Source organism: Eleutherodactylus coqui, chromosome 10 (assembly GCF_035609145.1).
Source record: "Eleutherodactylus coqui strain aEleCoq1 chromosome 10, aEleCoq1.hap1, whole genome shotgun sequence".
Lineage (NCBI taxonomy): Eukaryota > Metazoa > Chordata > Amphibia > Anura > Eleutherodactylidae > Eleutherodactylus > Eleutherodactylus coqui.
Window position 1 is genome coordinate 77928864 of NC_089846.1, and position 23698 is coordinate 77952561.

General features: G+C 44.2%; 1 protein-coding gene and 1 long non-coding RNA gene across 5 annotated transcripts in view; one reads left to right on the top strand and one right to left on the bottom strand.

Moving 5' to 3' along the window:
* The window catches only part of LOC136580648 (zinc-alpha-2-glycoprotein-like), a 232185-nt gene that overhangs the window by 85912 nt on the left and 122575 nt on the right, over positions 1 to 23698 (top strand). The gene's annotated exons all lie outside the window — the stretch shown is intronic.
* LOC136579770 (uncharacterized) lies at positions 14408 to 23111 on the bottom strand. The gene is made up of 3 exons (XR_010786913.1): positions 22654 to 23111; positions 19293 to 19537; positions 14408 to 14471 (listed from the first exon to the last, which is right to left on the bottom strand). It is a non-coding gene; the product is annotated as an uncharacterized lncRNA (long non-coding RNA).

The following is a 23698-nucleotide window of genomic DNA, read 5'->3' on the forward strand; positions in this document are numbered from 1 at the left end:
ATACGTCCAGCAGGGTATTCTTACTGTATATTACTGGCTGCTCTGTTTTCGGAGGCCTTTCCAGCATGCCCCATACTGCAGTACTGGCTCTAGCCAGCAGATGGCGCCGTTGTATAATGGCAGAAAAAGAAAACCCCCTAGGAAACCCTGAATCCAAAATTGGATTGCAAAGGGTTAATATAGATCTGTCCATGCCTGGACTTTATGCACACAAGCTACTACTTGTTATTGGAACTATAAGATATTAAAGGCCATTTACACGGGACGATTATCACTCAAAATTCATTCAAACTAATGAATCTGAGTGATAATTATAATCATCCAGTGTAAATGCAAAAGAATAATTTACTATTTGTTCACTTTTCGTTATCAGTGACTTTCAGTCAGCATAAAAACTATCGCTGGATAGCGGACTTGTCGTCCCGTGTAAATGCTCATCGCTTTACATAGAAGGTTAAGTGCTGAGCTAGAAGCTAGCGAAGAGCTCCTGATTTAGCGACTTTCGGCCCATGTAAAAGGGACAATAGGGTTTGGCAGGACATCCACAGTATTTGATCCTTTGGAAATGGGGTGTGACAGTGCAGTAGCACGAGTGGCCTGTAAGGGGCCTCTAAGCACAGTCACTGTGTTTTGGTTTAGTTAACCTGCACCTGCAAGGGTGCAGCTACACAGTTTAAATTTCCCCTCCCTCACAAACTCAGGGTCCTTGAAGCCTATGGAGCTTAAGTCCATGGAGGCTTGTGGGTCCTGAAGTCTATGTAGACCTGGTGCTGGTCTGTGAGGGACCTGGAAGCACAGAGCAGACACGGGGTGGTTGGCCCCTCGCTCATTGCCTGTCAGGGCGAAGTCACATTCCTGGAATGTCCGCTGGAAGCAGCGGTACGTGTTGCTGTGTGCACTGTGACAGACAACAGTGTGAAGTTGCATATGATATGTTGGACTGTATGTAGACTAAATACGTTGCTATGCAGAAATAAATGCTGGAGGACCCAGCAATTGGACTTTATATTGTGTTTTCTGGACATCATTGCGGTGCTGCCACCCCTGGGCAGGGGAAAGTAAGCAAATAGATCCAAGGCAAGTAACCCCAACTTGCCACATATGGTGGAGGATGCGGGCACAAATGGAATGGCGTACAAAGCTGCAGAGAGTACCATGTGAGCTGTAGTGCTGGAGGCATTTAAAGGAGCCAGGAGGCTGAAGTTGAAGTGGAGCAACAAAAGCTGCGGTTTATAGGGCTAGGAGGCCGAAACTGCGGTTGCTGCTGCTGGCAGAGGTGAAAGGGCCTGGAGGCCGAAGTCTGCATTCGCTATGGACAAAAGGCGTCGACAGCAGGAGGCAGTCGCCAGGAGACAGATGGACGGTGTCTTGAGGTGCGACATTATGGACGATTGGGTACCAGAGAATCCAGTGGCCAGGAGGCCAGTGCAAGTGGAGGTGAGAACCTGCCAGCTAGTAGTGGCCAGGAGGCCACTGTTGGTGGAATTGGATCCACGGCAGGGCAGGTCAGCAGTTATGCCAGACATCTTGCCATTCCTTCATTGCGGTCCAGAAACTGACAAAGTGGTGAGTCTAACCTTTGAGACTCTATGTGGCACTGTGACACGGGACTTGACTAAATGTGAGAGTCTGCAAGTGGAGTTTATGTTGGGCACGGACTTTCCCCATTTTTTTCAGCTGTGGGAGGGAAAGGCTCCACTGAAGTCTCATACAAAAACTGAAGGTGTGAAAAGGGCTCAAGGACTGTCACCTGTGTGCCCAGAGGAGCGGCTGCAGTGACACAGATCAACTCGGGGGAGTGGGGAGAGCACTCTGAGGACTAATGAAAGGGGGCCAAATAAACTGGAACATTCTGATAATGTGGTTTTCTTGTATGATAGTGAAAACATAATAGCGCAAAGTCGTATGAAGTACATAATGTCTTGTTGCAGGTTGATAATGAAGGGAAATCTGCACAATGTAAATTGGTGTCTAAAAATGCATATGTGGGGAATTGCTCAGGCATGGTTAGACTAGATAGTAACCATGAAAAGGTGTATGGCACACCTAGAGTTAAAGAGATTAACCCCTTAGGTTCTGACACTTCAGTTCAGCTGCAGGAAGAAGTAAAGTGCCTTTCTACTGCTAAAAAAGAAATTGCTTAATTGGAGGGTCAGTGTAGTCAACTCAGGCAAGAGTTATTAGTAGAGAAACAGGAATCCAGCATGGTGGAAGCAAATGCAAGAGAACGCATCAGCTGATTGGAGGAAGAATTGAATGATGAAAACAGCCGATTAGGACAAGAGGTTGTTCGTGTTAATGCGGTATGACAGAAACGTATGGAGGTTTCCAGAGAAACCTGGGAGGAGCAGACTGCTGGGCTAAAGCAGCAATGGGAAGCTGAAGTTTTGCTGCTGAAAAGTAGTCATGAGCAAGAAGTGCAGCAGCTGTGTTCAAGGCTGAGCATGGAGGAACAGAAGCAAGAGAATCTTCAGGATGAACTTGAGAGAAAGTCAGAGGACTTAAAGGGACAGTGTGCGATAGTCCAAGCATTGCAAGAAGACAGCTCAGGTGTAACTCCAGTTGTCACACTTACAAGCAGAGATGAAGAACGTCAAAGCTATGGCGGCAGTGTCTAAGAATGCTAGGCAGGAAGCTGAAGATAAAGTGAAAAGCCAATGGCAGGATGAAGCATCCCAGCTACAAAAGCACTTATATGAGGAAGTTAAAATACATAAAGCTCAAGTCCAGGAGCTGAAACAGAACCAGATGAAACAAATTGTGAATTTGCAGCAGGACATACATGTTCTACAACAAGAAAACACAGGTCTTAAGGGGTCTGTTGACTTTCAAGGCAAATGAAATCAAAATCTAGAAAGGCTTGCGGCCTTTACTCAGAGTATGTTTTTTTTGCAAAAGGATAGAGACCATGTTCTAGAAGAATCCAGAACATTGAGTGAGACATTCACAGATGCAATGCAGAAAAAGGAAATGGAGATGGGGGTATTGAAGGAGAAACTTTCTGACACTGAAGAGTTGAAGAGAGAGTTACATGAAGTATGTCGTCTTCTGGAGCATGAGAGGCGGCAGCAGAATCAGTTGAAAGAGACCTTGCAAGAAGTAAGTGAACGGTTTGCAGAGTCTCAGGGTTTGATGGAGTGTAAAGAGGCTGAAGTCAAGAGGTTGCACAGAAAACTGACAGACATGATGGTGGCTAACCAGCAGATGGAAGTAAAGATGACCCAGATGCAGGAAGAGCTTGCAGCGGCAGAGTGTGCCAGAAGACAAGCTCAACAGGAGGTAGATGATCTCACTGGTGAAACTGCAAGTGGCGGAAGTAAAGATGCTCTAGTTGTGGAGGAAAATGGATGGTTAGAATCCACCACAGCACAACTAGAGGAAGATTAAGTCACTGTGAGAGTCTTAGCGGTTCTCACTATCTCATATGTGGAGACCATTCAGAGGGGAACAGTTCTCTATATAGCAAACAAAAAAGCTGTGCAAGACGCACTTTTGATGAATGAGTGTAAACATGGCCTGAAGACACAGCAAAAGTTCCTGAACATACACAGAGAAGGTGAGAAAGAGGCCATTGAAGGGTTCTCGGGCCGTTCATCAACTGATCAGAAATATCAACAGCGGCTGAAGGGACTGATTTAAGAATGAAATGAATGTATCCTCTGCAGAGAGTGAAAAGACTTCAAGAAAATTGTGCAGAATACTTCTCCGAGAGCTAAGTGTGACTATGGAAAGTCACATGTTGGAGGAAGCGTGTTCCATGCCTGGACAACGCCAGAAGCATTTAAGGGAAAAGGTTAATAGAATGAAAGGTTATCATATGAGGTCACAAAAAGGTGTAAAAGCTTCTGAAGGAATAAAGTACGTCTGTAAGAGAAACGCTGAACCTACCATCATTCAAGCAGGTGAGGCTCTGACTGAGCCAGGGGAAGAGATTAGGGAGAATAATAACAGAGAGGGCTGGCAACTTGTGAGTGATGGCCATCAGATGATAGAGAAGAAAGCCATGTCTGCTGAAGATGCAGAAGAGTGTGACCTGCTGGAGCAGATGGAGAGAGAAATGGCTGAGCAGTATGGTGCTGAAGCAGAGGCTCCTGAAATCATAAGCAAAGCACTTGTCTTGAATGTACAAGTAGGAAAAGTGAAGATGCAGTTTGAGAATGAGTTGCCACTTGTAGGGAATGCAAAGTGGCACTGGGAAGTTAACCCACAAGCTGTGAGGGCGCAGTTTGAGATAGATGTGCACAGACATAATAAGGCTGAAGACAAGAAGAGACAGCTTATCAGACAAATGAAAGAAAATGTTGAGGGTCAGCATAGGCCCCTTGTTAGAGTTCAGCAAGTATTTGATCCTGGGGGGGTCTAAGTTGCTTATGAAAAGACTGATGGTCTTTATCATGGGAAGGGGGATATGTGACAGTAGCAAGAGTGGCCTGTAGGGGGCCTCTGGGCACAGTCACTGTGTTTGGTTTAGTTAACCTGCACCTGCAAGGGTGTGGCTACACAGTTTAAATTTCCCCTCCCTCACAAACTCAGGGTCCTTGAAGCCTGTGGAGCTTAGGTCCATGGAGGCCTGTGGGGCCTGATGTCTATGTAGACCTGGTGCTGGTCTGTGAGGGACCAGGAAGCACAGAGCAGACACGGGGTGGTTGGCCTCTCACTCATCACCTTCCTGGAAGGTCCGCTGGAAGAAGCGGTACGTGTTGCTGTGTGCACTGTGACTGACAACAGTGTGAAGTTGCATATGATATGCTAGAATGTTTGTAGACTGAATACGCTGCTATGCTGAAATAAACGTTGGAGGAACCATTTGGACTTTTACCTGTGTTTTCTGGACATCATTGTGGTGCTGCCACCCCTGGGCAGGGAAAAGTAAGCAAATAGATCCCGGGCAAGTAACCCCAACTTACTGCAGGAGACACGTGGTTAATGATAAATGATCTATCACCTGGATCAAAACTACATCAGATTTAGGAAATGCAAGATTCGTTTTATATTTGTTATTATTTAAAATTTGAAAATTACTATAACAGGAATGAACAAGAAATATACAACACATTTACAATGTTTTTTATTCAAACAATGTATAAAACAATTGGTAAGTAGTCACACAGAAAATAAGTTTCTGTAAATTTTGTGCAATCATCTGCACTGGGAGGGTTACAGCTAGTGTAAAGGCGATAAAGGGGAGGGAAACCAAGAAGGAGGGAAAGGGTGGACCCTCTTTCCCTAAGTCCAAAAACCAGGATGTAGTGTACAAGGCAGTGAAGTTATGTCTCAGGTGTTTAATTAAAGGAGATTAATCATGTGTTATTTATGGACAGAAGGGCATATGCAGCGGCCGGACACAGACCTTTTATTGAGGAGACAACAGGATACACGAGGGTGGGTCACGACGGCTCTACCATCTCCTCACAAAACCTCCAGACGCGGCCTCGTCCAGCTGCTTGCAGGGGTAAAGGTTAGCATCTGTACTAATAGTTAGGATAACTTTTCTGGTGATGCCAGTGCCCCTTCTGAGAAATTACATTAACAGAACCGAATAAAAAAGGGTTCATAGCCAAAGAGTTGTTTAAACCGGGGGCAAACAGTTTTTATTCAACATTTCCAACTTTAATTTTCCATAAATACACAGCAACAGTCTTATGTCAATACTTTTAACACACTCTTTCTTGAGCTACAGTCGCCATCAGTCCCGGTTATCTGACGGGAATCCTTGGGTGCCCATTTTCTGACACGGATGGGAAAACTTGAAGAGTCCTTCAATTCATATTAAGCCTTTTCTCACTGACCTAGCGGCATTCAATAGACAGTCACTCACGCCAGACTCTTCCTTCGACTCGCAGCAGCAGTCCTGCTTCTTCACTCAGTAGTTAAGAAGGGGAGTGTGTAACATCCACTGCCAACTCGATCTCCAAGAGCGTCAGGGTCTCAGCCTCCTGAACACATGTCCTCCTTCACAGACTACATTCTTCTTCTTCTTTCATTCTCTAGCTAACTCCTCCACCTAACCAATCCTAACCCAGACATGTACAATTCACCAGACACAGAGCAAGTAAGGGTGACAGAGACACAGACATATACAAGTTTGTTGACACTAACACCAGACAGTGACCTGTGGATAACCCGAGCAGGTCAATACACATAATTCAACACAAAAATAGACACACATAGACATGCCACATGAGGTAGCTAAACATGTGCTGTGGAGACCCTAACTTTGGGTCTCTACAATTCCTGCTTACTTAAAGAAATCCGACCTTGGCGTTCTCTGAAAACATAAGATAAGTCTGAGGCAGGAATTTTCTCAGTTTACTATCCCATTTACTAAACTCCTAACTTCCCAGTAAAGAAAACATTTACTATCTACAATAAAGAGTATTGTTGGAGACTATAAGAATCACTAACTCAGACTAGCGAGGATATGGCAGAACCACATTACTCCCCCCTTTGGTTACATCAAAGCATGTAACCCATCTCAGCGTGATTTTCTGGAATCTCACTTTCAGTGTCAGTCCAGAATTAGTAACAGTATGTACTAAACAGGAGGACTGACCAGTACCTTTTTTAATAAAGTTTTACCAGCAACACATCGAGTACTCCACTGGGGTAGGAATCCTTAGCGATGCAACAACGAGACAAGTACCATGTCCAAAAGATCCAATCAAAGAAAAAAGCATGGCAGCATCAATTGGTGCAAAATTCCTTCAAAGTCTTTATTCTTGCATAACAAAAAAGATATGCAGCGACGTTTTGATCTGCTCGAGCTTGACAAAGACCTAATTGGAGGTCGAAACATCACTACATATCTTTTTTGTTATTGGAGAGTAAATACTGGATAGAAATTTTGCAACAATTGATGCTGCCACGCTTTTTTCTTTGACAGTGCCTTTTTTAAGACACTGCTGAGTCGAGTAGAACCTGGGATGCATCAGCATACGCTCTGGGGCCTTTACATAATTCTTTTCCCCAAAGCCGAGACAAAATAACACACTGGTGCTGACACTTAGAGAGAAAAGGCAACTTGCATATGGGTGGAAATGGAATGACCTTCCCCTTCCCCCCTTGGCTTGGGCAGTGGCATATCAGTTACTATCACCTCCAGCCAGGACTAAAATGATTTCACTATAGACAAAAATGGGGATGTGCCTCCAAGAACAGACCTTCCTGGCAAGACACAAGCAGACAGTGGAATTCCTGTAGATAACACCTAATGTAAAACTATCCATGGAAACTTTCAGTGAGATCTTTATTTTGCTCACTTTCTCTTCGCCATACAAACATTTTATTATTTAAGACATCACTTCCATTACACATTTTAACATTACGACATCCCAACTCCTGCACTTTTACTTATATTTCTTATCAACTTTTAGTGAATATTGGCATAAATAATCACTGATTCAGATAAAACATTAATGCTTCTAATTAGTCAGGAACGAGGGTAAGCTTATGTTCCATTAAATCCACTATGAATAGAAACAGAAAACATTCAAGCAGTGCACATTACCTTTGAATAATTACTATTAAAGTCTCACATGACATTAGGGTGTCAGAGCCCATGGAAAATCTGATGAGAAATAAATAAAAGAAAATCCCAATGCAAAATAATCCCCAAACAGTAAATCTTATTTCTACCTTTGGATAGGGAGTCCAACATTTTCAAAGTCCATACATTTTTTAACAGTCTCTCATATCCTGAGATCCTGTTGGGAGCATGGGTTCTTTCCACTCAGATTCTATGGAGAAACCTGAGGACGTCTCGCTAGTCTCCCACGATCGGATTCCTATTAAAGACTATAACGAAGGACTTGGGCACTTCAGTCCCCAAATCTCCTCCTCAGAACTCTCTTTCTCCTCCATAGCCAGTCTCTGCATCAATCTCGGGGTAATCTATAATGAATTTCCGTAAATGCTCACGTATGGACCGTCGAGCTTCAAAATTGTCCCGGTGTAACAGAATCCAAGGGGATAAAAAAAACATCACTGCCCTGTAGGAGGAATATGTCTCTGGTTCTCAGCATTGCGTGAAGTATCCATATTATCCGCTAGGTCAGGGGCAGCCTCCATAGCAGCCTCCTCCTTAGTCCTTAGGGGTAACAACAAGAAGGCAAAAAGCCCACTTTATCACCCTTCGGGATGCAAGGCACAGAGATAGTATCCTGTTCATGATGCAAAGAGACATCTGTTGATATGTCTTTTGAATGTGGCCCGGGACTGTAAGTGCTCTAAAGAGGTATAGGAGTTTGGGAAGGAATGTCATTTTTAGGGAGTTCACTCTTCCGATTCATGAAATTTGATAGAGACTCCAATTTTCTAGGCATAGTCTGAATTTACAAAGGAGAGGAAGATAGTTCTGAGCATATAGTGATGTATAAGAATAAGAAAAATATAACCTAACCAGAGATTGGAGCTGCAGGAAGATCATTTGCATATTCCCTGTGCATTCTGCGAAAAGCAAAGAATCAAAGTAAGCGGGGAGATTGCTGCGATTAGCCGGGTCTAGCTGCACGAAATTGTATGCTTAGTAGTATCCCACAGGTTATATATCTTCACTACAATTCTTGACTTTTAGAAGTTTGGAAGTGGACATCAACTGACAACATGGAAAAGGAAAGGAGCTATTTGGTGAGCTGCAACGTATGCTATATGTTTACAGAACTACCAGAGGAAAAGGTAAGCTTCACCTGCCAGAAATGTAAGCTTGTGTCTCTACTGGAGGAAAAGGTGCAAAGTCTTCAAGAGAGAATAGCTACATTGAAATGTATTAAGGAAGATGAGAATTTCCTTAACAGAGTAGAAGAAAGTCTTCAAAATGTTGAAGGAAATGAAATGTCCAGTGTACCTGCAGAAGCAGAGGAATGGAAGCATGTGACCCAAAGAAGCAGGAGGATCGGGAGTCAGGCAGCACCCATACTGCTCGGGAACCAGTACCAGGTTCTCATGCAGGGGGACCTGGTACTGGTTCCTGAGCAGAAGGAGAAAGGTACAACAAGAAATGATTCTACCCACAAAGAGCAGAGGAGAAAGAGGTACAGCAAGAAATGATTCTACCCACAAAGAACTGTGTAGTAAGCACACAGAGTCCTCTTGAATGGAGAAAAAGAAGTGTTAATGTGAAGAAGAAAAAGAAAGTGGTAGTTGTGGGGGATTCCCTATTAAGAAGAACAGAGGCCACTGTCTGCAGACCTGACATCTCACGAGAGGTGTGCTGTCTGCCAGGTGCACGAATCAAAGATGTGTCAGATAGGCTGTCAAGACTCTTCAGTCCTACAGAACACCACCCATTCCTACTAATACATGTAGGGACAAATGACAATGCAAAAAAGGACCTTGCAATAATCTGCAGAGACTTTGAAGACCTTGGAAAGAAGGTGAAGGAACTCGGAGCACAGGTAGTCTTCTCATCCATCCGCCCAGTGGATGGCCATGGAATAAGAAGATGGAACAGGATTCTAGAGGTGAACAACTGGCTACGTCGATGGTGCCGTCAGCAAAGATTTGGATTCCTAGACCATGGAGTGAATTACCTATATGATGGACTGCTTGCTAGAGACGGGTTACACCTTACAAAAATAGGTAAGCATTTATTTGGTGGGCACCTTGCTTCACTCATTAGGAGAGCTTTAAACTAGAACAATATGGGAAGGGAAGTGAAAGGCCAGGTAAAAATATACAGCTAATTAATACATTTGAGAACCTCGCTATTAGAAGTGGAAAGAAAGAACAAAGACAAAAAATTCAGAATGCAAGTAGAGGAGCAAGAGACACCGGTCACAAACTAAAATGTTTTTACACAAATGCACAGAGCATAGAGAATTGGAGATCCTAACACAGGAAGAGAAATATAATGTCATAGGCATCACGGAAACTTGGTGGAATGATAGACATGATTGGAATACAAGGCTTGAAGGATATAACTTATTTATAAGAAACAGACCAAAAAAAAGGGGAGGAGGTGTTGCGTTGTATGTTAGGAAAACATTCATCTCCACAGAGATTCAAGTTTAAGAGCATGGGAGTTCTGTAGAAACTATGTGGGTAAGAAAACAGAGAACAGAAAGGACACCATTGTAGGCATTTACTATAGGCCATCTGGACAAGCAGAAGATATTGATGAACCCTTTCTACATCAGATGGCCAAGCTCTCAAAAAAGCACAACACAGTGATCATGGGAGATTTTAACTATCCAGACATTTGTTGGGAATCTCTCTCAGGTAAAAGTAATGGATCCAATAAATTCTTATCCGCTCTTGCTGACAACTTTATCTTCCAAAAAGTAGAAGAAAAAACAAGGGGATCTGCTATCTTAGACCTAATTCTTACCAACAGGGAGGAAATGGTTGAGGAAGTAAGGGTGGCAGGGACCTTAGGAGGCAGTGATCATGCTATCCTTGAATTTTGGATAAAAAGGGGAGGAAGTACTGAGAAAACTCAGCCCTCAAGGTTGAATTTCAGAAAGGCAGATTTCATTGAACTCAGAATGAGGGTAGGAAGAATCCAATGGCTAGATGTTCTTAAGGACAGAAATGTCCAAGAAGTTGGAAGATATTGCGAAATGAGATTCTCAAAGCACAGTCGTTAACAATCCCTAAAAAAGGAAGAATGAGAAGCATTTAAAGAGACCAGGATGGATGAACACAGAACTTGCACACATGTTAAAAACGAAAAAAAAAATATGTTTATCAAATGGAAAGAGGGGAGAATATCTAAAGAAGAATATAATGCGGTCTGCAGAAACTGTAGGGCAAGTGTCAGAAAAGCTAAAGCTAATAATGAATTGAGGCTTGCAACAGCAGGCCAAAAGCAATCAAAAAGGATTTGGGGGGGATGTCAAAAGCAAAAGAAAAGTCAAAGATAAAAATGGTGAATTGGTTAAGAATGATGTTGAGTAGCAAAGCTTATCTCGCTGGGCATACAGGAAACTTTGGCAATCGTGATGGCCGGCTCACTGTGCGAGCTCCGTGATATGTTGTCCCAACATGGCAACCAAATTGAAACAGTTGAATATGAGATGGAAACAGTATCTTCGGAACTTAGCGCTATATCTCTATGTGTAGAAAAACTAAGGCGAGATAATAAACATTTTTGGGAGCGACTAGAGGATCTAGAGAACAGGTCCAGATCGAGTCATTTGCGCATTATCAGAGTCCCGGAAATATATTTACAAAAATACTTACGCCAGTTGTGCGAGTCCATAATACCCAGCATTCTTGGGATTGCGCACAATTGCAAAGTAGAAAGTGCTCATCACTTGGGACCTGATATGCGCTCACCTTCTGCCACACAAACCCTAAACAACAGGTTATGTCCGAGACCTACAATTAGTAAAATACCTGGGCTATTCAGACAAAGCCCTAATTTTACAAAACTTCAAGAGCCGCAATAATTTGTTGGAGATTAAGAGACATAAAATTTTGATCTTTGCAGACTATTTAGCAGAAGTCCAGTGCAAAAGAAAGGCATTCTCCCCTATCTGCTCAGAACTTCATAGGAAACAGCAAAAATTTGCTCTACTGTACCCAGCAATGCTGAAGGTGTTTTGCTCTAATGGCACTACCCTTCCATTTTCCAAGATCCAGAAAAAGCAGAAGGAGAACTAGCTTTGAAAATTACCAGAGGATCGCCAAACAGAAAAGGAGAATGCACCCCCCCAGCGTCAAGTGACAAAAGGAGCCGGCATGATGACATCTCGAGTTCCTCAGTCGTACCAAAGCAACAATGCTGCAAGCCTGTACCAGCACCCATGACTCCCCTGGGATGTCCCGGCAGGGTCGTGAGTATATGACATCACAAGAGACACACTCTGAGGACACTAAGAAAGAATGTCATGGGACTTTAGATGAAAAAGAGTATTGAATATGTTACAAATTTGCCTAACTCTATTAGTTCATTGATATAGGTTGCAACTATCTGGAGCGAGAGATAATATATGCAAAATAAAAATGGAGCTATGCTCTATTTGATTCCATACAGTGATCCACAAGGGAGAAGGCTGGTAATATTGTTTTAAAGGTATTTACAACCGCTAGTAGGCAACTATAGTTAGATTTTGCTCCTAAACGCTGCTGATGAAATGGAATTAAAGGAAGTAATTTCATGCGTTCTTCTTTGGGGTTTTTGCTAGGCATTTTTACCCTAAAAGAGGTTGCATCATCACTCCTATTGTTCCTGCCAATTTAGGGATCGGTAGACCATTGGGGTTTGGAAGAAGGGGGAGGAATAAGTGGTTACTAGATTTTAGTTAAGGGTGTTTAAAATTTTGGTTACACGCGGGAGGCCTTTGAGGCAACCAGTTTTCACCTAAAAGTTATTTAAAAGGAAAACATTAACATGCAAATCATCTCATGGAATGTTAAGGGACTTAGATAACCAAAAAAAATCTGAAAGTGGATATAGCATTACTCTAGGAAACACATCTAAGGGAGAACTATTTCCGTATGCACAGGATATGGGTCGGGAAAGTATATGGTTCATCAGCAGTGTAGTCAAAAGCAGGGGTATTGATTATAAATAGGAAGTGTTTAAACACTGAATTGGAAGGCCAGTGGCATTATAAAAGCTCTCCTTTTCTATTGTAGATGGTTCCAACACTAATAACAAACAGTTCTTGACTGACCTATCGGACAAACTACTAACGGACACTGAAAAACGTAAAGTGGTAGGAGGAGACTGTAATGCAGTTATTAGGGTGGGAATCATCTACATAGCCAGGCGACTTGGAGTGACAATATTAGATATCATGACTCCAATCTTCAAAATTTCGTAAATACGATGGGCCTGAGTGACGCATGGCGGGAGCTCAACCCAGAGAGATGGGAATTCACCCATTTTTTACATGTGCATAACTCGTGGTCTAGAATAGACTACATACTTTTGTCACCTCTCTTGATACCAAGACTGGCAAAAATTTCAATAGGAGACATGGTGATTTTGGATCATGCTCCAGTGAAACTGTTTCTGTGCGAGGAGCTCCCGAGGGGCACAGACTATATCTGGAGGTTTCCGTCATATTTAGCAGAAGACAAGACATTTTGTGCACTACTGAAGGGGTGGTGGCTAGAGTATATATCGGACAACAAAGCTCATTCTAGTAACCCTCAGTTGCTCTGGGATGCGGCCAAGGCAGTCATCCGAGGCAAGATAATTGCATATGTGATCTCTTTAAAAAGAAATATTAAAGCCAAAATTAGTAGGCTCAGTGAGATTTTACGTGATGCAAACACCCGTTTTCAGGAGAAACCAAATGGTCAAAACAAACAAATTAATGACAGGAAAGGAATCCTATGAGACCTGGTTACAAAAAAGGGAGATATTATGACACTCGCGAAAGGAAGCAAAGCTATTTAAATACGGGAACAAGGCAGGTAAAATTATGGCTAATTTAGCAAGGGGGCCTTTTCAGAGATCTAATATCACATGCTTGAAGGATTCTGCAGAAAAGTCACATTCCCATCTCCAAAAAATTAATATGTTCTTTGAATTCTATTCAAAACTCTATTCTCAATCACAACCGAATACAGTCATAGGGGAAGATTTATTTTCAGATATATTCTGGCCCACATTAACTGAGGAACAATGTATAGCACTAAATTCACCTGTGTCCCAATGGGAAATTAAAGAGGGTATCAAAAATATGGGAAATAATAAAGCTCCGGGACCAGACAGGTATACAGGGGAATTCTTTAAGATATTAAAAGACCAGACGACCCCATTACTCGAGACTCTGTTCAACAAGTATATGCGAGATAACCTAATCCCATCGTACATGAATATAGCACATATTAAACTGCTACACAAACCCAGTAAGGACCCTACAGATGCTAAATCATAGAGACCAGTTCCCTAATCAACACTGATTTAAAACTGATGGCCAAAATTATGGCAGATCGCCTAGCCACTATTATGCCCCAATACTGCACTCCGGCTTCCCAGTGTGTTACTATAATAACCAAGACGCTCAACCTCCGTTACTCCATTACAAGGAAATATGGCGCCTACATACCAGCAAGTACCCCTAGTGGTGGTTTATCCTCCTGTCCATATATATGCATTATATCCTAACAGGGCAATTAACATGTATTTGCACATAATAAATGTATTATCAATTTTAAACATAATTCACACCATCATATGTAAATAACCAACACATCACTACATATTATGTGCATATTTCTGTCTCTGAGGACATACCCAGATTGCAACACAAGATTTACAACCACCTTAGTAATACCTTTACACAAAGGCTCTGACTAAAAAAACGGGGGGAGGAGGAGAACAACAACAGGAAAAAGGTGTTTCCCTTGTCCAAAGGACAATAATTTCAAAAATTCTGTCTCATATTTCAATATCTTTATTAGTCAAATCAGAAAAAAAAAAAATTCTTTATTCTTCATATCTTGGAAGACACCCAGCCTGTTGCGTAGTGAGCCATCTGAAGCGCAATAACATGTGCCAGCCAGCAACGTACAATCTAAGTGTGAAAAAAAAGCAACAATTGATTAAAAAAAAATAATTTAATGCATGACCTCTAAGAGCAATCTACTGATCGCCACCAGAGTGCCTACAGATATGGGGCCGTATTAAATTCCATGTTGAGACCAAAATGGGATAACGTATTTAATTTATATATCCATTCCAATTCCTTCTTCTTGAGTGCCCCTTCTCTGTCACCTCCTCTTACATTTTTAGGGATAGAGTCAATAACCCTAAAGCGGAGTTGGCTTATGGCATGTCCTTTTTCTTTTAAATGTCTAGGTATGGGGAGCTCAATTTTATTCATTAGAATCGTACTTTTGTGACTAGTGATCTAATTTCCATTGTGGTCTCCCCCACATAGAGGAGACCACAAGGACACGATATTAAATAAATCGCAAAAGTCGGTCGACAAGAAGTGGTTCCGAATAAAAAGTAGCTCACCTGTATAAGGGTGACTGAATCTTTCGCCCTTGAGCATGTTGCTACAGCAAGAGCAACCAAGGCAGGGATAATTTCCCCGCCTTGGCTGAGATAGGACCTATTGTCCCACCTTTCTTTCAGTACCTTTGTAGGACCTCACCAATTTATCCTTAAGGTTATGACAACGCCTATAAGCCATCATAGGAGGGATAGCAAATTTCGTTATTTGAGGACAGGCTTTGCCTAAAATGGGCCAATATCTTCTAATGATCCCTGTTATTCTACTGCTTAAGGGGCTATAGGTGGATACAAATGTCATCCGAGGGGGCTTATTCAGTTTCTCCCAGGGGGTTAACAAATCGAAGTGATTCAGTGATCTTCCCTTGGTTGATGCAGATAATACCAAATCTCGCGGGTAGCACCTATTCAAGAATTTTTTGACACATTTGACCAAGGCGTACATCGTCTTCTTCACGTACAATTCTGCGGACCCTCAGCAGCTGGCTCCAAGGTAGTGACTGTAAAGTCCTTATCGGATGGCAGCTGCCGTAGAGCAGCAGTTTGTTGCGGTCTGTCATTTTACAAAATAGGTCTGTTTCCAATCCTTTTCCTTTTTTTTATTACCATTACATCTAAGTACTGGATCCTATCTCTTGACCAGGACATAGTGAACTTTTAATTCTGGCAAAATGTTGTATAGCATCATGAAAGGCCTCCAACTCATTAATGGTGCCATTCCACAGCATGAATATGTCGTCTATGAAACTTCACCATCTACTCACTCTGGGCCACAATAGGGAGGTGTAAATCTTAGTTCTTTCCACATGATCCATAAAGATACTAGTGTACATGAGGGCCACGTTGGACCCCATCGCGGTACCCTGGCGTTGACGGTAGAACCCGTCCTCAAAAACAAAATAATTATGATGTAAAATAAATTCTAAGAGCCTCCAGGGGTGCTTGCTGGTATGTAGGCTCCATATTCCCTTGTAATGGAGTACCACAGGTTGAGCGTTTTGGTTACTAAAGTAACACACTGGGAAGCTGGAGTGTAGTATTGCGGTGTGTGGTAAACAACGCGCTTGTGCAGAAAAACATGGTGAGGTAATGTGGCCACAGGCCATCACGCAAGAGATGAGAATGTTCGTGCATGCGCAATGGAGCAGGGCGGACGCCGCTGATATGCAGCTGATGTACAGCTGATAACATGGAGTTTGCCGTTACCAAATGAATCGCTGCCACTCACGTGCCATCCTAAAACGAGGAGACAGAAGGTAAATCACAAGTGTGGAATAATGATTCTATTAAGGGTGAGTTGGTGATTGATGTTTGTGTTTTATAAAATGGAGGTTATAGCAGTATATGTTTAGACCAGCTTGATAAAGATCCATGTGACGGATCGAAACAGCTGTTGCTGTTATGACTATGGAAGATTAAGAATAAATAATGCTGTTACTATGAACAATATATGGTGAATGTCTATATCTATATGCACCACTGATGCTGCTTTTCTATTGAAATTTGAGAAGTACCTGGGTATAAACATAGGCAAGAGGCCAGAGTCACTTTACACATTGAACTATCCCTCAACAATACTTAAAATAATAAAGGAGCTAGATGTGTGGAGCAATTTACCGCTCTCCTTCATGGGCAGGTGCCACTTGATTAAAATGATTAGCTTTCGAAGACTCCTCTACCCACTGCAGAAAATTTCACTCTTACTTCAAAGGCGTGATCTGGCGAAATTACACACAGCTTTTGTGGCCTTTCTGTGGCCAAAAAGTGGAGAGAATTCATAGAAAAAATTCTTAACTCTCAAGAAATTAAGGATTGTATGACCCAATTCACCAGCACTACGTAGTACTATAGCCAAAATGACATAAATCAACTGGGAATCCTAAAGATTACATGACAGGATGTGTGTGTGTGTGTGTGTGTGTGTGTGTGTGTGGGGGGTCGCTAGGGGTGTTTACTGCAGGTGAGTTTAAATGTTCAAATGTCACAGGTATATATTGTGTTAGTGCTTTTACAATATGGTATTAAAATTGTTGGAGGATTAGGGGAGGTGGATAATGGGGAGAAATAAAAAATGGAAGATATATGCATGGGTAACGTAAAGCTTTTAACACTGTAAACATTGAACTGGAAAGTTTACGTGGATATCTAATGGCAAAGCCACTACTGTAATCAAAGCTTTTTGTTGACCACGGTTTTCTGTAATTGTTATTACCTGCTGGTGTATGTTCTTCTTAAATACCCCCCCCCCCCCCCCAAAAAAAAAAAAAGAGTTAAAAAAAAAGAATAGTGTTGAGAAGGCTGAACTTTTAAATTCCTATTTTGTATCTGTTTTCTCTCAAAAAAGTAGATAGAACATCAACTGATCTTCCCCGTGCTATTGAGGGAATAAAAGAATGAAGGCTATCTATAAGCAGAGAGATGGTGAGGGAACACTTAGCTAACTTAAATAAAGATGGAGCTTGTTCAGGAAAACAGGAAGAGAAACACTCGGGGAAGAGAGAAAGAACAGCAAGTCATACGCATATGCGGCAACAACTTTGTGCACAGCACACCCCATCTGGATCTCCCCGATACTGATGTTGGACCTAATGTGGCCGAGAAGGGGTTCTAGGCACAGGATAAAGATAGGGGAAAGAGGCCAGCCCTGTCACGTACCGTTTGAGATATTAAAAAAGGAGGAGAACAGGCTGTTTGCTTTAACCCGAGGCTGTAGGGGAGGAGTATAGACTAAAGATCCAATTTAACCTGTTATGCCCCAATCCCAAGTGGTGGAGTGTTTCTGTAAAGAAATCCCAATCAATCCTGTCAAAGGCCTTATCTGCATCCGTAGAGAGAAGGCAGATGGGCATGGAGGCTATTTTGGCCTGACGAATGATATTGATGGCCCTGACAGTATTGTCCCGTGCCTCCCAAAGTGGCATGAACCCCACCTGGTCTCCGTGAATTATATCACTGAGATGAGGTGATAATCGATTGGCGAGAATCTCTGAGAAAAGTTTTAAGTCCACGTTTAGGAGTGATATGGGACGGTAGCTCTGGCATTGAGAGGGACCTTTACCTTCTTTAGGGATTACCGTGATATATGCTTTCAAAGTATCTCTTGGGGGGTGGTACTCATAGTAAGGGAATTGAAGGCTCAAAGAAAGTGAGGGGAAAGAGTTTCGGCGAATGTCATAGTAATATAGGGTAAGACCATCTGGGCCTGGTGCTTTCCCTGTGTGGGATTCTTTTAATACCTGAGCAAGATCTTCTTGCAAAATGGGAGATTCTAATGTTTGAATTATATCATGTGGCAGCTGAGGCATACCTGAATTTTGAAGATAATCTTGAATTATTAATCTACGGGAAGAATGGTCTTGTGCAGAGAGAGGAGAGGATAGGTTGTAGAGAGACTGGAAATAATCACGGAAGGCCTTGGCTATCTGTTGCAGTACATGGAGGCTGTGGCCAGAGGGGGACGAGATTTGTGGTATATATGTGCGGGTTCTCTCTTTCCTTAAGGCCCGACTCAGAGTACGGCTAGGTTTATGCCATACTCTTAGAAATGTCTCCTATATTTAGCTAACATGCCCTTGGCTCGCCCCATGTACAGTGAGCGTACCTTATCCCTCAGTTGCATTAATTGCATTAAATCTGAGACGTCAGGTGAGGGGGGAGGAGGATCCCGGGTGCACACTGAAGTCAGTGTGCGCTGGGATCAGCGCCGCTAGCAGAGCAACTGAGTGAATACCGGCAGGGGAGCCCCAGCCCCTGACGGTATTTACTAATGTGGTGAGCGGCCGACGACAGCGCGTACCAGCAGGGAGGGCTCTGCGTGCCGCCTCTGGCACACGTGCCATAGGTTCGCCATCACTGCTCTAGGGCGTTTTGGATCTCGCTTTTAATCAAAGGGTCTTGTAGGAGAGATTCATTGAGACCTCCACTGCCAAGTCCTGCAATGTAGCTTAGGAAAGGAGAGTGAAATAGAGATAAGGGCGTGATCTGAGAAGGATACATTGTCAATGTGTGCAGATGCAATTAGGGGGAGACTCGCCTGCTGAGTCAAAAAATAGTCTATTCTGGAGTACGAGTTATGGGGACGTGAAAAGAAAGTGTAGTCCTTTGTGGAGGGGTGAATGATTCTCCATGCGTCCACTAACTGATGCTCATAAAGTATCTTGCGAAACTTGCTATGTGTAGACCCAGGCAAGCTACTGAGCCCTGTAGATATGTCTATGGACGGGTTAGGAGGGATATTTAGATCCCCCCCCCCCCCCTAGTATCAGGGTGCCCTCCCGGAAATCCTCCAGATCCTCTAAGGCCCTCTCAAGAAAGGGAACCTGGGAGGAGTTGGTTAGATAAAGCGAGGGCAGGGTGACTGGGGTATCTGCCAACTTACCCTTTATGAAGAGGTATCTGCCCGCACCGTCCCCCCACATATCCAGATGTTCCCATGGGATGGAGCTGGCCACGAGGATGGAGACCCTCTTAGTTTTGGAGACCGGATATGCGCTGTGGTAGACATCTTTCAGCTTAAGAATAGATTCTGCCCTGAAATGTTTTTTTCTGGACAAAGGCAAAGTGCGCTCTTTTTTGCCACAAAAGGCGGAGGAGAGAGGACCGTTTCTCCGGTATGTTTAGGCCCTGTGCGTTAATAGAGACAATATTCAGTTTAGTATTAGTGGAAGACATCATTGAGTGGAAGGCGTTTCTGCCCCAGTTTCAAGGTCCAGACAAATGGCTATATGAAACAAAACTGGCAGGGAAGGAGAAATTAAAAAAAAAAACAAGGAAAAAGTACAGAGAGCGGGAACCCCCGGAATTGACTTGTAGAGAGATTTCAGTGGGGAGGAGTTTAGAGATCTTAAAAAAATAACAGAGGGAGATAGGCGAGGATTCAAGACTTTACAGGAAAGGGAGGCTCTACTGAAGGGCACTTACTCCCTATGGACCCATTCGGAACTTGACTGGGTCTGCCCTGGACAAAAGGAGCAGAGAAGGGGGAGAGAGAGGGAGAGAGAGAGAATCACTGCCCAGTGAACCCTAAGTGGGAAACGCACGACAGAATGGAGAAAGCAGTCCTATAAGGCAACCAGATACCAACGAAGAATAGACAGATAATAACTGGATGTCGAGGAGACCCAGCACCCACAAATGCAGAACAATGAGAAAACTTGAGGGAGAATTAAGAAAAAAATTGAGAAAATAAGGCAAGATGCCCGATAGGCAGCGTAAACTTTGAGGGTACTTGTACGTCCCCCTCCGCTTTCTCCGTAGAATGGCTATGAGAATGGAATCCTCTCTAGGAACAATGCTAATTGCCCAAGTGTCCAGCATCAGTCCTGGCTTTAAGGGGACCTTCTGGGCATTGCTCTAGGCAACCCTGCTCTAGGAACAAAATCATCTTCCATCGGTTGGTTGAAATTGGGGGGTAAAATCCAGTTCGGGACCGGTATGGGTGGGGTCTCCAAGAAGTCCATTGGAGACTTGACGGTGAAAGTGCAGCCTCTCTTTCTTAGAATGATGTGAAAAGGATGGCCCCATCTGTACGTGGCATCTGCGGCACGTGTGGCCTCCAACAGTGGTCTGACGACCCTCCTCATGTATAAAGTCAATCTTGAAACATCTGGCAGGATAGAGATGAGCCCTTGTAATTGACTGGCCCTTGCTCTCAGGCGTAACGTAAAATGTCCTCTTTTTGTCTATAAAAATGAACCCAGCAAATGACGTCCCTTGGAAAGTTTGGGTTGCGCTTATGTGGGCCCGCTAGATGATGAACTCTGTCCAGCTCTATTAGTCTGTCCTCTGATCTATTCAGGAGCCTATTGAAGATGGCTACTATGCAGTCATGAAGGGCATCAGGCATCCTCGGAAAGACCTCTGATTTGTAAGTTGTTTTGACGCACCCTATTTTCAACGTCATCAAGATGCAGAGCGAAGTCTCTCATCTGTACTCCTGGTTACTTAGAGATTGGGATAAGTGCTGCACATCCAGGGAGGTAGTAGAAGATATTTGTTCTAGAGCCAGAACACGTTCTGTTAGGGATTGAACTGACTGATTCACGGCTTGGATCGCTTTGGCGTGTTTTTCTTCTATCCGCTCAATCTGCAGCTCCAGATCATTTTTAGTTGGTAAGGCGCTGGACATCTTTCATAGCTCTTTCAAGGTATGGTTCAGATCTGTGGGCATTTGGAGAACAGGGTTTTCTGAAGATTGTAAGCCAGACTGAGGGAATGCGGTTGATGTGGCAAAATTAGGGGCGCTCTCTATGTACTGGACTGGGTCAGTCATGGGAAGGGGTGCTCCCCTGTTTTTAGCGTGTGTCTGGGGCATCAGAAGCGGGGGTTGTAGTGCCTTGGATGCTTAAAAGGGGAGGGGGGTTGCCTCTGGGTGCCTTGCATCTGGCTTAAACAAGGGCTGTTTTGTGGGGAGGTGCTTTTTGCTGGGACTTGTGGTGCCATAACAGTAAGAGCCTACTGGGCTCGCATATGCAGAGGGGTAGAGGCTTCCTTGCTCCACTGTGGCAGAGGGACTGCAGCTTGGTGGGCTGGGGAGGAGAGCACGTGCTCCCAGGGATCCATGTAGTGAGGACTGCCTGCTGAGCTCCTCTCCCTGCTCCCTGGTGTCACTGAGAGCCGAGCAGCTTCCTTCACAGTCTTCCTGTGCAGCCTTCACTGCCTCCTTCATGCTGGCTGCCAGGAGGCATATTTGGGATTTCAGCCACACTTAAGCAGCGCTGCTGATTAGAGCCACCTGATTGGCTCTTCGGCACCACGTGACTACACTGCGTGCACGCGGATTGCCTTAAGCAGCCGTGCACTACAATCTACAGTTAAGCAGACGTGCACTACACACTACACTTAAGCAGCTGTGCACAGACCCCCCTTTAGGGTTAGTGCTAACCCTAAACCTAACCCTAAACCTAACCCTAAACCTAAGCCTAACCCTAACCCTAAACCTAACCCTAAAGGGAGTCTGTGCACAGCTGCTTAAAGGGGTTGTCTCGCTCCGAAACGGTTTTTTTTTTTTTTCCATAGGCCCCCCGTTCGGAGCAGGACAACCCCAATGAATGTGTTAAAAAAAACAAAACATATTACTTACCCGAATACCCGCTCTGCGACGTCTTCCTTCTTCCTACTTCTTCCTTCACCAAGATGGCCGCCGGGATCTTCACCCACGATGCACCGCGGGTCCTTTCCCATGGTGCACAGTGGGCTCTGTGCGGTCCATTGCCGATTCCAGCCTCCTGATTGGCTGGAATCGGCACACGTGACGGGGCGGAGCTACGATGACCTGCTCTCCGGCACGAGCTGCCCCATTCACCAGGAAGAAGACCGCACAGCGCAAGCGCGTCTAAAAACGCCAGAAGAAAGCGAAATTAGACGGATCCATGGAGACGGGGACGCTAGCAACGGAGCAGGTAAGTGAATAACTTCTGTATGGCTCATATTTAATGCACAATGTACATTACAAAGTGCATTAATATGGCCATACAGAAGTGTATAACCCCACTTGCTTTCGTGAGACAACCCCTTTAGGTGTAGTGTGTAGTGCACGGCTGCTTAACTGTAGTGTGTAGTGCACTGCTGCTTAAGGCAATCCGCGTGCACGCAGTGTAGTCACGTGGTGCCGAAGAGCCAATCAGGTGGCTCTAATCAGCAGTGCTGCTTAAGTGTGGCTGAAATCCCAAACATGCTGCGGGGAGAGGTGTCAGAGCAGAGGTGAACAGGGAACCCTGCTGGACGGGACATTCACTCACCTCCTCACCGACACCAGATGCTGCGGGCTGTGCTGGAATGTCTGCCTGCTTGCTTGGGTGATCTGCTGCCCAGGCAGTGAGCTCCTCATGTGTGTCTGTGAGGGAGGGAGCAGAAGCAGGGTCCCGGCTTCTCTGCTGTGGCTGCTGTGTGAGGGAGAGTGCAGTCTTCTCTTCTGCAGCTGCCTCGTGGTCTCAGGGCTCCATGTTTGGAGACTGGCAGGGAGCAGGAGAAGAGGTGCTGTTGAAGAATCTTGCCATGGGGACATCTGCGGCATGTGGGACACTGGCCTTCTTTTTCCCCCCTTTGCCATTCAGTCAGAGGGTAGTTATCAAGCGGTTAGCTGAGTGTCCAGGCTGTAATATTGGCATGTGGGACCGGAGCTCCTGCTTTCTGCTTCCTTACACCGCCATGCCGAAGCCACACCCCCTGCATTGCGATTCTTTATTTCATCTGTGCTGATCGCTCTGTGTATCAGAGCAGCGAGGCCTCACTGGGTGGTAAGTAGGATGCCCCCAGAAGGTCAGGTGCTGCTTCTCTATAGCTGCACTGCTTTATCTGAACTGTACTGATTCCTCCATGGGTATTCAAGCTCAGGTCTCAGTGTAGTAGGCCCCTGCAGAATGAAAGGTGGGATGCTCCTAGAGGATCTTCTTAACACCTCCTGTGACAAGGGTGAGGTTCTGGCCCCTCAGGGGTGATTCCTCACCTCTTACCCAGGTCACGGGGGCTCTGCAGAGGTCCAGCCAGGCAATAGGCGGCTCCAATGGTTCCCACTCCGTGTCACAATCGGCTGCACGGGTGTCCCCTGAAATTTAGCCCCCGACTTTATTAATAATAATAATCTTTATTTGTATAGTGCCAACTTATTCCGCAGCGCTTTCAGGCATGGATAAATGCAAAACAGTACAACAATTGCAACAAATACAATGTGAGGTACATTTGGTTAGACACAAATGGGTTGAGGGTGGTACAGGAGGTGCAGGGGGTGGGGAACACAGGCAATAGGAAATTTCATGTACAGATCATTTATTAGAAGGCAAACAA